General features: G+C 38.9%; 1 protein-coding gene across 1 annotated transcript in view; it reads right to left on the bottom strand.

Moving 5' to 3' along the window:
- LOC150088120 (uncharacterized) overlaps window positions 1-14,277 on the bottom strand; it is a 1,786,788-nt gene that overhangs the window by 1,335,777 nt on the left and 436,734 nt on the right. The window lies entirely within an intron of this gene.

Raw genomic sequence — 14,277 nt, 5'->3', positions numbered from 1 at the left:
TACTAATATAATTATTAGCCATATGGTGCAAGAAAGCCTGAGGCTTATGCTACACCAGTCAAAAAAAAAAAAAAAAAATCCTGAGTTATCCTGTGAGAGAGAGAGAGAGAGAGAGAGAGAGAGAGAGAGAGAGAGAGAGAGAGAGAGAGAGAGAGTCAAAAGTAGAAGGGAATCACCAAGAAAGAGGAGAATGATGATATCCAGCTCAGGACCCTGGGTGTGCCAAGCCCGTATACAGATGTGAGCCCCTGGAGTCATTTGGATACTACACACTTAATGACATTGTGGTCACTACCCGCTATGGGTCCAGCACTGTCAAATTTTGAATGCAGTGCCAATCCTTGGCGAAAACCAAGTGGAAGCTATTAGAGCCTATTGAACTTTCTCTTACAGGTTCAAATAAATAAAATGTCATCCAGTTGGCTCAAAAATTTGTTTTCCCATAGCATACTACCAATCTATAAAAGGCTGACTGAAGTTAGCCCACAATGAAGCAATCACACTTGGTTACCCATTCAACTGCCCATAAAGATCTCCAATGAATTCCTCAGAATGATTTGTTTTGTAAGATACCCTGATTATCACTTCCCTTTACTGTAAATCATCTTCCACCACAAACTCTTTGAAAGTAATTTTAATCTGAGTGCAGTGATCTAAGTGATTTTAATCTTCCCTGTCCCTCCTGAACACACTATATTCACTATAATTATATTCTTCATTCCTTATCTCTTGATGGCATGTTTTTGTTGGCCTGATCAAAAGCTTAAGTCTATTTAATTTATTTACAATATTCCTGCATTACTACAGTGAGTATCAGATTATATATCTTTCAGCTTTTATAAAACCTGATGCATCCCTTATATTTCTTTAAAAACACTTTTTTACTGGTGGCATTGGTGATTTTTGTACATATTTCAGTGTTTCTTTGTATGCTTAAGGCAATTACAGATCAGACAAAATACTCACGGGGAGAGTCCAAGTGTTATTTTAATTATTTAATGATTGATTAATTTGAGTAGGATAATTTTTAAATAATTAATTGTCAGAAAACCATAACAATTAATTTCATATTAAAATATTTATTTAAAATTCATCAAAACTGAAATCAGCTCTCTACCTCCAAATCATGAAATCTATGAACCTGAAACCCTACACTTACACTAATACTGTTGCCAACTTCAACATTGCAGGAAAATTGGATTTTTTTTTTTTTTTGCAGCCAACTTTTTTTCCTTTTTTTTTTTTTTTTTTTTTTTGTTTTGTTTTTTTGCTTTTTTTTCCCTGAAAACATTATTTTGATGGAGAACATTTTCATTAAATTTTTCTCTCTTAAATTTTTTGGGAAAATAGATAAACCACAGACATTTGGGACTCAAAATCACCTCCCACTTGCCAAGTTATGTGAAGATCCCTATTATTGAGTGTCTGAAGAACTTTTCAAGGGAACACTGCAAAGTGTTAATTGATTGCAACATCCAGTAGTCACAGAGACTTTCACACTATCAGTCACATGGACTTGTTCTCCAATTTAAAAAATTCATTTTTGTGCATGTAGGCCGTGTTTTTATTTGGAAACTTCATAAGATTTGTTATTAGTACAACAGGTGTTCTTAGTAATCTATTCAGAGACATGATATATAGCTTTTAAGTTTCTTTACTTTCAGTTTCTGAAAGTAAAATCACTACCATAAATAACTGAATCATCTGAATCTTGACACTAAACATATATAAAAAATATGATAGTATTTCATTTATGCTAAAAAAATAAAGAAGAAATAATGATTTCTGTTTACAACATCCTTATTTTTAAATAAAGATGGCTAAAAATTTTCAAGAAATGTTTCTCTTGGAAAAATAATAAATAAATTATTCTTTTTAATGCCATGGTGAGCAAGAAATTCAAAATGGAAAACGGGGAAAATCTAAACACTTCAATCTGAGCATTAGTAGAGCCATATGATGCAAGAAAGCAAGCTTATGCAGCATCAGCCAAAAAAAAAAACTTCCACTTCGCCTTTCCGTTCATTCGAATGACCTGTCCAGCTGAGCCTTAAATTTGTTTAGGCTATCAACTTCAACAACAAGTGATGGGAGTCTATTCCACAAACCAACTGCCCGCTGGCTAAAGGCAAATTTTCGCACATCTATCCGACATCCGTCCTTCCTCAATTTGAATTTATGCCCTCTCAGGTGATTATTCTTAGCAAAGAGGAAGAATCCCATCGGCATTGAGCATGCTCAAGCCATTCAAAGCCTTATACACCTCTATCAGATCACCTCGCCGATGCCTAGTCTCCAGGCTCTGTAATTTGCAAAACTTAAGCCTTTCTTCGTAAGAGCAACCCTTTGTTCCATTCACTAATCTTGTTGCCCTTCTCTGTACTCATTCCAGCAGCTCTACATCCTTCTTGAAATGAGGCCTCCAGACCTGTATACAGTACTCAAGGTGTGGCCTGACCAATGCCTTATACAAGGGAATAATCACATCCCTGTCCCTGCTAGAAAAATTCCTGTATATCATTGACAAGACACCATGAGCTACTCTTGCAGCTCGTCTGCACTGCTCAGAGAACTTCATATCTGCCTGCACAATTACCCCCAGGTCCTTTTCATTCTCTACCACTGTCAGCGTAGTACCACAGAGTTGATACGTTGCTCTGGGGTTACTGTTTCCCATATGTAGTACTTCACATTTGTCAATGTTAAACTTCATTTGCCACCTCTCAGCCCATCTGCTCAACCTTTCCAGATCCTGTTGCAGCAGAATAGTATCAGTAGTGTCCTTAACAACCCTGCCAACCTTGGTATCGTCTGCAAACTTGGACATTAAGCCTGATACACCATCATCAATATCATTTATAAATACAGAAAACAACAATGGACCCAACACTGAACCCTGAGGAACTCCACTAATAACATTAGTCCATGTTGAGCAGTGTCCATTGATTACCACTCTGCCTTCTGCCACTCAACCATCCCTTTATCCATAGCAGCAATTTGCCTCCAAAGCCACACTTCTCCAATTTGTGCAGCAGTCTTCCATGTGCAACAGTATCAAAAGCCTTTCTAAGATCCAAATATATAATATCAAAGTTATTCCCTGCATCCAGTTCTTTTGTGACTACATCATAGTATCCAATCAAATTGGTCAGACAAGACCTGCCCTTAACAAAACCATGCTGTGTCTGAGCTATAACTGAATTCTTGTCCAGATGATCCTGCAGTGCTTCTTTAACCAGTGCCTCCATTAATTTTCCTGGAACCGAAGTTAAACTAACAGGTCTATAATTACTTGTGTCAGCCTTTGATCCTCCTTTGTGAATTGGGGTTACATTTGCACATCTCCAGTCCATGGGTACCTCCCTTGAGTCCAAAGAAGCTCTCATAATTATGGCTTGGGGTTTGCTTACTTCCTTTGCTGCCTCCTTTAATATAACTGGATAGATCCCATCCACCCCGGGTGCCTTTTTTATGTTTATCCTCAACAATTTCTCCTCCACTTTCCTCTCAGTTATTAGAAAATCATCTAGCTCACTGCCAATGTTTACTTCACCTACGACATTCCCCTTCCTGAATAACTCCTCATGTGGGAATGTAGATGCAAAATATTCGTTTAGATTGTTAGCCACCTGAGCTGGATCCTCAACTGTTGAACCATCAACATCCAGTGGACCAATCTGATTCATCCCTTTCCTTCTTGAGTTTAAATAGGTAAAGAACTCTTTTCTGTTTTTCTTTGCATCCTTTGCCAAGGATTTCTCATAATCTGCCTTTGCCTGCCTAATCTCCTTTGTGACTTGGTTACAGACCAACTTATATCTATCATACGCTTCCATGATACACCAATAAATTTGTATGTATCCCATGCATTTTTCTTCTCTGCCATATGTCTCATTAGTTCATCTGACAACCATTTAGGCCTGAACCTTGAACAATATTTCTTGGTTGGTATGTAAAGCCTGGTAGCTTCCAAGATTAGTTCCTTGAATGCTTCCCATTTTGAATTTGCTGTTGGTAACATCATCAGTTGGTCCCACTGTATAGAATTTAAATACTGTCTCAGACCATCATATTCGCCTTTACGAAAGCAAAAACCCTTCCCTTTACCTCTGATGGTAGTTACCTCCTTGAGTAAATCCCACTTCAGCACACTGTGATCACTGCCACCCAGTGGTTCCTTTATCTGCAGATTCCTAATGCATGAAGAATCACTACTGATAATCAGATCAAGAGTATTACTCCCTCTAGTTGCCTCCCGAACATGCTGGTGTAGAAAACGATCATCCAATAAATCCACAAAAGCCTTGCTAGTGTGTGAGTGACCAACCCACAAATTCCAGTCAATATCTGGGAAATTAAAATCCCCCATTATAAGACTCTCTGATTTACTGGCCCATTCTATTTCCCTGTACAGTATCTTATTATACTCATCAGAGTCATTAGGCCTATAGCACACTCCTACTCTCAATTTTGATTTTCCTATGCTTATGTCACACCAAACTGACTCGACACTGCCCTGTCCATCAATGTCGACTGGCTTCACTTCCTTGGATTTTATGTGTTTTTTAACTAATAGCATAACCCCTCCTCCCCTCCTGTCCTGTCTATCCTTTCTATACACATTGTACTCCCCAAATTCCAATTCTGCATTCCTTATATCTGTGTGACACCACGTCTCTGATATCCTAACAATATCTGCCTTTGATGTTTTGAGCAATACCTCAAATTCATCAAATTTATTTACTAAACTCCTAGCATTGGTGTACACGCAAGTATACATGCACCTGTTTCTATTCTTAGCTACCCTAACACAACCCATGTGTTTACTTGTACCGCAATGACTTCCAGCAGTCTCTGAAATATCCTGCATCTTGTTTTTCAGGCTTCTGCTCATTCCAATAGAAGCAGTGCAAGAATCTCTTTCACCTCTGCCAGTGGCTACTGTTAATCCATTAGTCTTTGTCTCCCCCCAAGCTAGCAGTTTTCCGACCCACCTAACACTGCCTCGATAGCATCAGCAAATATTCTTGCACCCTTTCTATTTAAGTGTATCCCATCCCTGTAGAAGCAATCTCTCCTGTTAACAAGTACATTCCAGGCTGAAAAAAATTCTACCCCTTGAGCCTTGCACAATCTTTCCAGGGCCGAATTGATCGACAAGGCTCTCATCATATACTCCCTCCTATCGTGTCTGGGCAGAATTGCAGACACTTTCAAATTCAACCCTACTTCACGGCTTTTTTTCAACAGTGGAATTCCTACAATGGAATTGTCGTGGATTCTGGAAAAATGCAGAAGACATCAAGGCACTCCTGCAAAAGCACAAACCATCTTGATTTTGCATACAGGAGACTTGCCTAAGGGCAAATGATGACCCCAGGATGCATAACGTTACTATCATTCGCAAGGATAGAACTGGGGATGGCCCCACTCATGGAGAAGTCGCAATCCTTGTGGGCAACCATACCCCTTTTCAGCATCTGCGACTTACTACCAGCATAGAGGCAGTAGCAACTTGAATAACAGTGGGGTTTTTACTAACCGAGACTTGCCTAAGGGAAAATGATGACCCCAGGATGCATAACGTTACTGCGACTTATGTCCATTAAAGTCCCCAAGAAGTAAGAAAGGGGAGGCAACTGCATTACGAGTTCATCAAGGTCTTTCTGGCAGATGTCAGTACCAGGTGGCAAATATATAGAGCAAACGGTTAGTAAAAACCCCACTGTTATTCGAGTTGCTACTGCCTCTATGCTGGTAGTAAGTCGCAGATGCTGAAAAGGGGTATGGTTGCCCACAAGGATTGTGACTCCTCCATGAGTGGGGCCATCCCCAGTTCTATCCTTGCGAATGATAGTAACGTTATGCATCCTGGGGTCATCATTTGCCCTTAGGCAAGTCTCCTGTATGCAAAATCAAGATGGTTTGATGTCTTCTGCATTTTTCCAGAATCCACGACAATTCCATTGTAGGAATTTAGCCATTATTTTGGCTTGGTGGTTCCTTCAGGCAGCTTCCGAGGTGCTGAGGGTTTATTTTTGTCAGTCTTAGATTTATCCTTTCTGGGGAAGTATGGATGCTGCCCCATGTCCATATCTTCCTCAGGAAAGAATTCCAAGACTGTTTCTTCATGTACCTTCTTCTCCTCAACATCCATTTTTTCCCGAGAACTCGGATGTACGTCAGATTTTCTCCAGAAACTTGTTTTCTAACTGGTGGGGCATTAGGAGGTACAGATATTGGAGTGGCAGCTGATTGGTCCTTTTGTGTGGGTTTTATTGAACTTAGCAGGTAGCGAGCAATAGGAGTGAATGACTCCTTTGGTGGTATGGTCATTTCGGTCTGAGTTCCGATGGAACATCTCCCTGCTACCTTCTGAGTGTAGGTTGGTTTATTTGTATTTAAGGGTTTCGCCTTTTCCTTGGCTCTTGATAAGATATGTTCAGCTCTGCCTTAAGTTGTTGAATTTCTTTTTCTTGTTTCCACCTCTGGCATGCTCTTGGGTAGGCTGGGTGTTCTTCTTGGCAGTTAATGCAGGTTGGTTTTGCAGCTGAACACGATGTTATTTTGTGGTCCTTTGCACCACAACGAGTGCACACAAGGGTTCCAGGACAAGCCATCTGTGAGTGTCCGTATTTCTGGCAATTGAAGCACCATAACGGATTTGGGACATACGGATGCACTGGGCAGTTAATATAGCCAGCTTTGATTTCATGAGGAAAAGTTGGTGAATTGAATGTTAAGATAATATTTCTGGTGGGAACTAATTTCCCATCTCTACACGTGGATATACGTTTAACAGCTGTCACTCCCTGTGGTTTTAACTCTGAAAAGATTTCCTCTTCAGTCACAACCATCAGATCTCATTCCACGATGACACCATGGGATGAGTTCAGTGTCTTGTGGGGCGTTATAGTGACAGGTATTACCCCGATAGATGGAGCACGGACGAGCTATTCTGAGTGTATATCACTTCTAGTTTCTACAAGTATGTCACCTGAATGAAGCTGTTTGACAGACTTAGGAGAGCCTGCCAAACCTTCTGGATAAAGAAGGGTGACATTTTTCCTATAAGCTTCTCACTAGTTGAGTGAATTATCAGGAACCGAGGTGTTGGACCTGATATAACCTCCTTTTTTCTGTCTTTTTGCAGAAGTGATGTTCTCTTGATCTACAGTCAAATTTTCAGTTAAGGACTGGGTTGGGGCCCCAAAAGAAATTAGTTTATCAGGATTCATGAAGTTTTTTAAGTGGTTCAGCGCCCAGACTCCCCATCCACCATGGATCCCAAAGGGATGCCCACTACCGGCATACAATAAATGCGCTCGGGAGTAGAACGCTAGGGCTACCCAGACACCATACCCGCACTGCCACCAGCCTGAATCCTGTCCCTCGGACCATGAGGGTAGGGACATGGCATTGACACGGTTGACCCTCACAGGCAAGCCTACTAGCCGATTGATCCTAGCTGGGCCTTCCAGGACCACCTGTCATCGAAGCAGGGGCAAAAGTGATGTATTGAAGCTGGGCCCCTCAACCACCAGGATTCCCCTTTCTGAATTTCCATGGGTCGCAGCGCACGGCAAACACGCCGGATTCCATTGATGTTAGCCTGGAACCTAGCTGTGAGCGTTGGATCCGTGTTGGATCCATTGTTGTTGGTGCCTCCGTAGCCAGGTGGGCAGGAGCAGCAGTGCATAGCACACGCTTCTTGATTAGACTGGGGTTCAAGCCCGTGACCACCAAATATGGAGGATGCGGAAAGGTCAGGGAATGACCACCTCATATCCCCGGGGTAATATGGCCTTAGTTGCTACTGCTCCTAAAAACCAAAGAACAACAAAAACAACCCTTTAAAGTTATTTAAGTTCACTTCCTTGGCATCAGCTACTCACTCATTTGAAACGTTTCTGTCCTCAGAACATCTTGCTAATATTTTCTGTTATGGTAACAAACAAGGACTCTTGAGGTATGTGCAAGCATTACCTTTGACTAATATTATCAAATAAATGTGTATCTATATTACACTTGTCTCCCTAAAAATCTTGGCAAAAAATCTTGTACCACCTTTGTTATAAATGTATCCTGTCTCTACAAAACAGATTCCTTCTACTTACAAATGAAACTACTACTAGTAAACACTAAAATAACTGCACAATTAACCAGTGGAAAGAATACTACATTCTAAAATCAATACTAGAATCAGACGAGAGCATTTGGAAACTCTCGCCCTTTTTACGGAGTGTGAAGGACTATTCTCTCCCCCTCCTAGGCAACCATAAAATCACATGGTAATATTGAATTTCGATAAGTTAGGAAAGTACCAAGAGCTCAGCCCTGTATGTGCAAGCACCAATTAAGGGAAATAGGTTTAATTGTGGTTTAGGACTACCGAACTCAGCACTGTGAGTTAAATATTAATAACAATCTAAAAAAATAAAATAAAAAAAAAGTTTCTTTTGCACTGTTGTACTCAACTAGATACATGCATAATATATTTAGGGTTGCCAGGTGTCCAATTTTAACCCAGACAGTCCAGTTTGAGCTTACCATCTAGTAAACAAATTAAGTATGCAGACATATAAATGTCTGCTCCGTAGCTGAGTGGTCAGGAGCGGGAGTGCAGTAGCACATGCTCCTTGAGTAGACCAGGGTTCAAGCCCCTGACTGCTAAATATGGTCAATCTGCCAACCTGCACTGGACCAGCGTGGCAGATTATGGTCCATTTCCCCCAAACATGAATTGTTGAGGAGGCTTCAATCCTGCAGTGGGTTGATAATGGATGCAATTTACCTTTTTTTTTTTATTTTATTTTCTAATTAATCTTCAATCGTCCATACAATCAATTTAACAAAGAAGCTCTCTGAGATGCCCATTTTGTTTTAATTAGAAAAAAATTAATTTTTAGCTTTTTTTACTGAAGTGAAAATGGTAATTATTAATTATGATTTGTTAAACTAAATTCAAAAATATCCAACTAACTTTTTTTTTTAATTTCCACAATCACTTAACCTCCCAGATTGAAACACAGATGCTTAAATGGCACCTGGTAGACACACAATGCAAATGTCTGTATTTTAGTCAGGTATTTGTGTCTAACTGGAAAAACAAAAGCTCCCATTGCAAGGTTAGAGATGCCACAATGAGAACTGCCTAGAAGAAAGGCAGACAGATGCTTTGCTTACCTGGCTTCTGTTAAAACACCAAACAACAAAAAAGTAATGTTTTGTTATTCATAGTATACTGAAATGAAAAAAGAAAATATCATATAACCAGTTAGAGAATATTGGTGGACACAGGTGTACACAGGAGGATTTGATTTCATTTACAAATTAAAAAAAAAACAAAATTTAATAAACAGTTTCTTTTAGATACCATACTAGCAGCAGAAGGTTTAAGTAAGTTTTATTATCATTCTAGTTATATCTGTTTCCATATAGTTGCTTTGTGGAGTTACAATAAATTTTGACTGAACTCTTGAATGTTTATTATTCTCGAAATGCAGGAATAATAAAGCTTCAAATGTTTCAATAAAAATGAATGGATGAACATAACAGTTTCTGCTTTAAATCTAAAAGAAGTAACTGTGTGTGTGTGTGTGTGTGTGTGTGTGTGTGTGTGTGTGTGTGTGTGTGTGTGTGTGCCTCTGAACTGTTTGGATTTGAAAGATCTTTTCTCAAAGAAAGGGGGGGGGATCAAAGCTGTGTAATCAAATTTATCAAATCAATGGAACTAAACAAAATATTATTTTGAATAAGGTTTAGATTAGTATTTCTTATTATAACAGTAATAATTATTATTTTTTTTTTTTACAGCATACTTTTTTGTGTGCATGTCCCTTATTTTTGATATAACTATCCAGAAAACTTAACTACTTTGAAGTAATTGACATGAATGCGCAAAAATGCAAGTTACATTTTTGCGCATTTAGGATTCTAGATTCTGGAAAGCACTCTAGCACATCCACCAGAACAGTGCCCTGCATAAACGTAACAAAATGTGGGGAACCGATTTTTCTAAGGGGGTATACCTAGCAATTCTATAAATATATCAAAGGTAAAAAAGTCATCTGTTTGAAATGAAAAAATAATAAATGATTATGTTTTCGAATATGAACTATGGATGCAATCGTTTTAAAAATCATTGTTTTATCTTGGGAATTTCACTGCACTAAATAATAATGTACTAAGTACCACATTTCACTACCAACAAAACTGTACGAACAGTTATAACAGAAATTACACAAATTGGACAAATCATGATTGGTGAAGGTACAGAAAACCTCACCACTCACAATTTCACGATATTCCACACTCAGATATTATTCCAAATTATATTTTACTATTCTGTTCATCGTTATTTATTCTATTTATTTATTCTTATTATTAATCAGGTAGCTAAAAGAGCCATGTTGCCCGGAAAGCTCATGCTAGCATCCACCGATAAAGTATGAAAATATTTTTTCCTGATATAAATTTTAAAAATAAAAAAAAATCATAAAACATCTAACTAGCAATAGGTAAATGATTATCAATGTTATAAATGAATAAAAGATGACACAGTGTTTATATTTAACAGTGTACAAAAACACTATCGAAACAAGAAAGTTATGCTGGCTAATTCTGACCAATGGTTTAAGAGGATGGGATGCTCTGAACATGGGAACAAAAGTGGCTTTACTCCCATTATTTTAAAATCTCGAAATCAGAAATAATCGGTAACCAAAGGATACAACATCTAAATCAATTCATAGCCATTCGTAAGTCACATATGATTATGTGATGTAATGCATGAATGACAAATTGAGATAACATCTCAATGCACCTAATCTCCACCCAAAGAGAAACATATTAGTTAAAGTACACAGTTTCTTACATTTCAGGCATGTCAGCAAATACAGTAGTAATAATTCACGATTTATTAAAAAAGATAAAAAATGCATGACAGGTATACAAATTATCCAGTATATAAATTATCAAGTCCCAAAGGAAGTTCGGCAAGCTAAGGCAGATTACAAGAAGCCTCAGGCAAAGAAAAACAGCAAAAACTTCTCCATATTTACAGTAGAAGGTAGGGGTTGGAGTAGAAGCTCACATCTGTTGAGTATATATGGGCTTGGCACACTCAGGATCCTGAGCTGGATATCATCATTCTTCTCTTTCTTGGTGATTCCCTTCTCTCTCTCTCTCTCTCTCTCTCTCTCTCTCTCTCTCTCTCTCTCTCTCTCTCTCTCTCTCTCTCTCTCTCTCTCTCTCTATCTCTCTCTCTCTCTCCTCTCTCTCTCTCTCTCAGGGTAATTCAGAATTTTTTTTTTTTTTTTGGTGGTGCAGCAAAAGCCTCAGGCTTCCTTGCACCTCAGGCTAATAATAGTAATAATAACAATATTGCACCACTTGTTGTCAATGGCTTAACTGCTGAAGATCCTGCTCAGGTTATTGAAAAACAATAAGAGTTTTGAATCTACATTCACCCACGAGGAGTTCTTTAGGAATGCCAGCAGTTCATCAAAATCTAACAGGGAACTAAATGATTTTGTGTTAACTGAGAGGAAAGTGGCAGAGAAACTATTGTATCTAACATAAAAAAGGGGACCTGAGATTTTCAAGTTTTATTCAGTTCTTCAGGTAAAAAGAAAATCCATAATAACTGCATAAATTCCTGAAGAACTGAACAAAACAAGAAAACCTAAGGTAAGAGAATTCCTGGCTTAAAATTTCTATATTTATAATATTTTTATTAAAAAAAAAAAAATTCTGCTTGAGATCTTAGATTGATTTAAAAATTTAATTTAAAATGAAGTCGCAGATCCCAACTGCATATGAGTAGAAGTAATCCCAGATTATCATATCAAATGTGTGGTACTGCACTCAGCATAGGGGAAAAATGAAAAAGACCTCGTGATAATTGTGCAATGTGATATGAAGTTCTTTGAGTAATGCAGACAGCTCATGGGGTTTTGTCAATGATATACAGGAACTTTACTAGCAGAGATAAGGAGGTGATTATCGCTTTGTACTAGGCCAATGTTAGGCTGCATTTTGGGTACTGTATACAGGTTTGGAGACCTTACTTTAGAAAGGATGTAGATCTGCTGGAACGGAGCAAATGGGATTGGTGAGAGGCAAAAAAGAGTACTCTTAACAAGCAAGGGCTCGGTTCTGCAAACTGCAGCATCTGGAGACTAGGCTCCTGAGTGGTGCACAGGTGTCTACTAAATGAGGTATTAAAAGCTTTGAATGGATTGAGCAAGCTCAATGCTAATGGGACTATGTCTTCAACAGACTATACACATGAGGGGGACATAAATTCACAAACTGAGGAAGGATGGTTGCTTGAAAGATATGCCAAAGTTTGTCTTCAGCCTATAGGTAGTTGATTGTCAGAACAAACTTCCATCTGTTGTTGTGGAAGCCAGTAGTCTGAATAAATTCAGGGAATAACTAGACAAACTATTGGAAGGATGGACAGGTGATGTTGGAATTTTTTTTTTTTTTTTTGGCTAATGCTTTATAAGTTTGCTTTCTTGCATCATTTTCCATTACTAATAATAATACAAGTTCACAAAACATAACAATATATAAAGAACACGAAGCGATGACTTTTATGCACGAACTGAGAAAATTTTGTTTCTGTGCATCCACCACACTGCCCATTCATTCCTCCAACCAGCACATGACAATGAGTACAAAAAATCTGGTGCTTCTGCTTTAATATGTAATAGCCTATGGGATATCAATGTATGAAAAACTAAATAATAAATTTCCAGATTTCCATTGGCCCGATTTTAATGATATTTAGGAAGGCTCGAGAAATATCTTTTAAAAGGCCCAAATATAAAATTTCATGAAAATCCATCCATATGAAGTCTAGTTATTATATGCGGGTGGACGGTCAGAAAAACATGTTAAGACAATAAGCACATTACATATACATTGAGTGATTACTAAATTATGACCACCCCTATGAAAACAATGCAAACCCACTGACCACGTGAGGTATGAGAGTGTGGAGTTAGTCAACTTACGTAGCATAGATAAGTTGTCAATGGTCAATAGGTAGTAAAATTCTGAGCGTAATGTATAAAAGGAAGAATTTATCGGACTTTGATAAAGGACAGATTGTGGGTGCTCGACGAGCTGGTGCCTCGATTTCCCAAACGGCTTAACTGGTGGGTTGTTTGAGAGTCACCGTACCAGGACTGGCATCAAAATGGTCAAACAATGACCCGATGGCAAAACTGCAAAGGTCAGCAAAAGGTTGATGTTAGAGGTGAGCACTGGGTCTGATGACTCGTACAGGTAAACAGGCACAGCACTGTTGAAGAGTTGACTACCCGATACAACATGGGCCAACCTGGAACAATATCTGGCATGACCATGCATCGCCTCTCACACGTATGGGATATACCAGCAGACAACCCCTACGGAATCCTCTCCTAACCAAGGTTCATTGGCGTAAAAGACTCGGCTGGTGCAAAAAGCATGCAAGTTGGATGTTAGAAGACTAGAAGAAGGTGTGCTGGTCGGATGAGTCACGTTATTTACTCCACACTGCAGAAGATCGTGTACGGATTTTGCGTCAACAAAATGAGGCTCTTGATCCATCATGCATGGTATCAAAAGTGCAGGCCGGTGGAGGCGGTTGTATGGTGTCGGGCATGTTTCACTGGGATCCCTGGTGCATGTGGAACAATGTATCAGTGGTCTCCATTATCATCAACTGCTTGCTGACTATGTACACCCCGCTATGTTACACTTTTTCCCAAATGGCAATGGTGTCTTCCAAGATGACAATGCGCTGAGCCATCAGGCATTTGTTGTGCAGGAATGGTTTGAGGAACACAGTTCTGACTTTCAGCATATCGATTGGCCTCCAAACTCCCCAGATTTCAATCTCATAGAGCACTTGTGGGACACTACGGAAAGGCATATCAGGCATTTGGATACACCAATCACCTCCATACCTGCATTGCTGACTGCATTACCTATAGCTTGGTTGGCTCTACCTCACAAACGCTTACGACATCTTGTTGAATCAATGCCACATTGGATAGCTGCTGTACTGAGGGCAAAAGAAGGACCTATGAAGTATTAGGTAGATGGTCATAATTCAGTGATCACTCAGTGTATATGATAATATGCCTAAAAATTTTGATAATTTTTACTATATTTTATAAATACATACTTATTTCAGAATTACATGGAGTTGCCACTTAGGTATTAATTGTTGATGGGATTTAGGAGCATCAGAGACTAGAGCCGTTTGCTCCATGTATA

The sequence above is a fragment of the Mastigoproctus giganteus genome, chromosome 3, assembly GCF_048544385.1.
Source record: "Mastigoproctus giganteus isolate SK-2022 chromosome 3, ASM4854438v1, whole genome shotgun sequence".
Taxonomy (NCBI): Eukaryota; Metazoa; Arthropoda; class Arachnida; order Uropygi; family Thelyphonidae; genus Mastigoproctus; species Mastigoproctus giganteus.
This window is presented reverse-complemented; position numbering and strand designations above follow the sequence as displayed.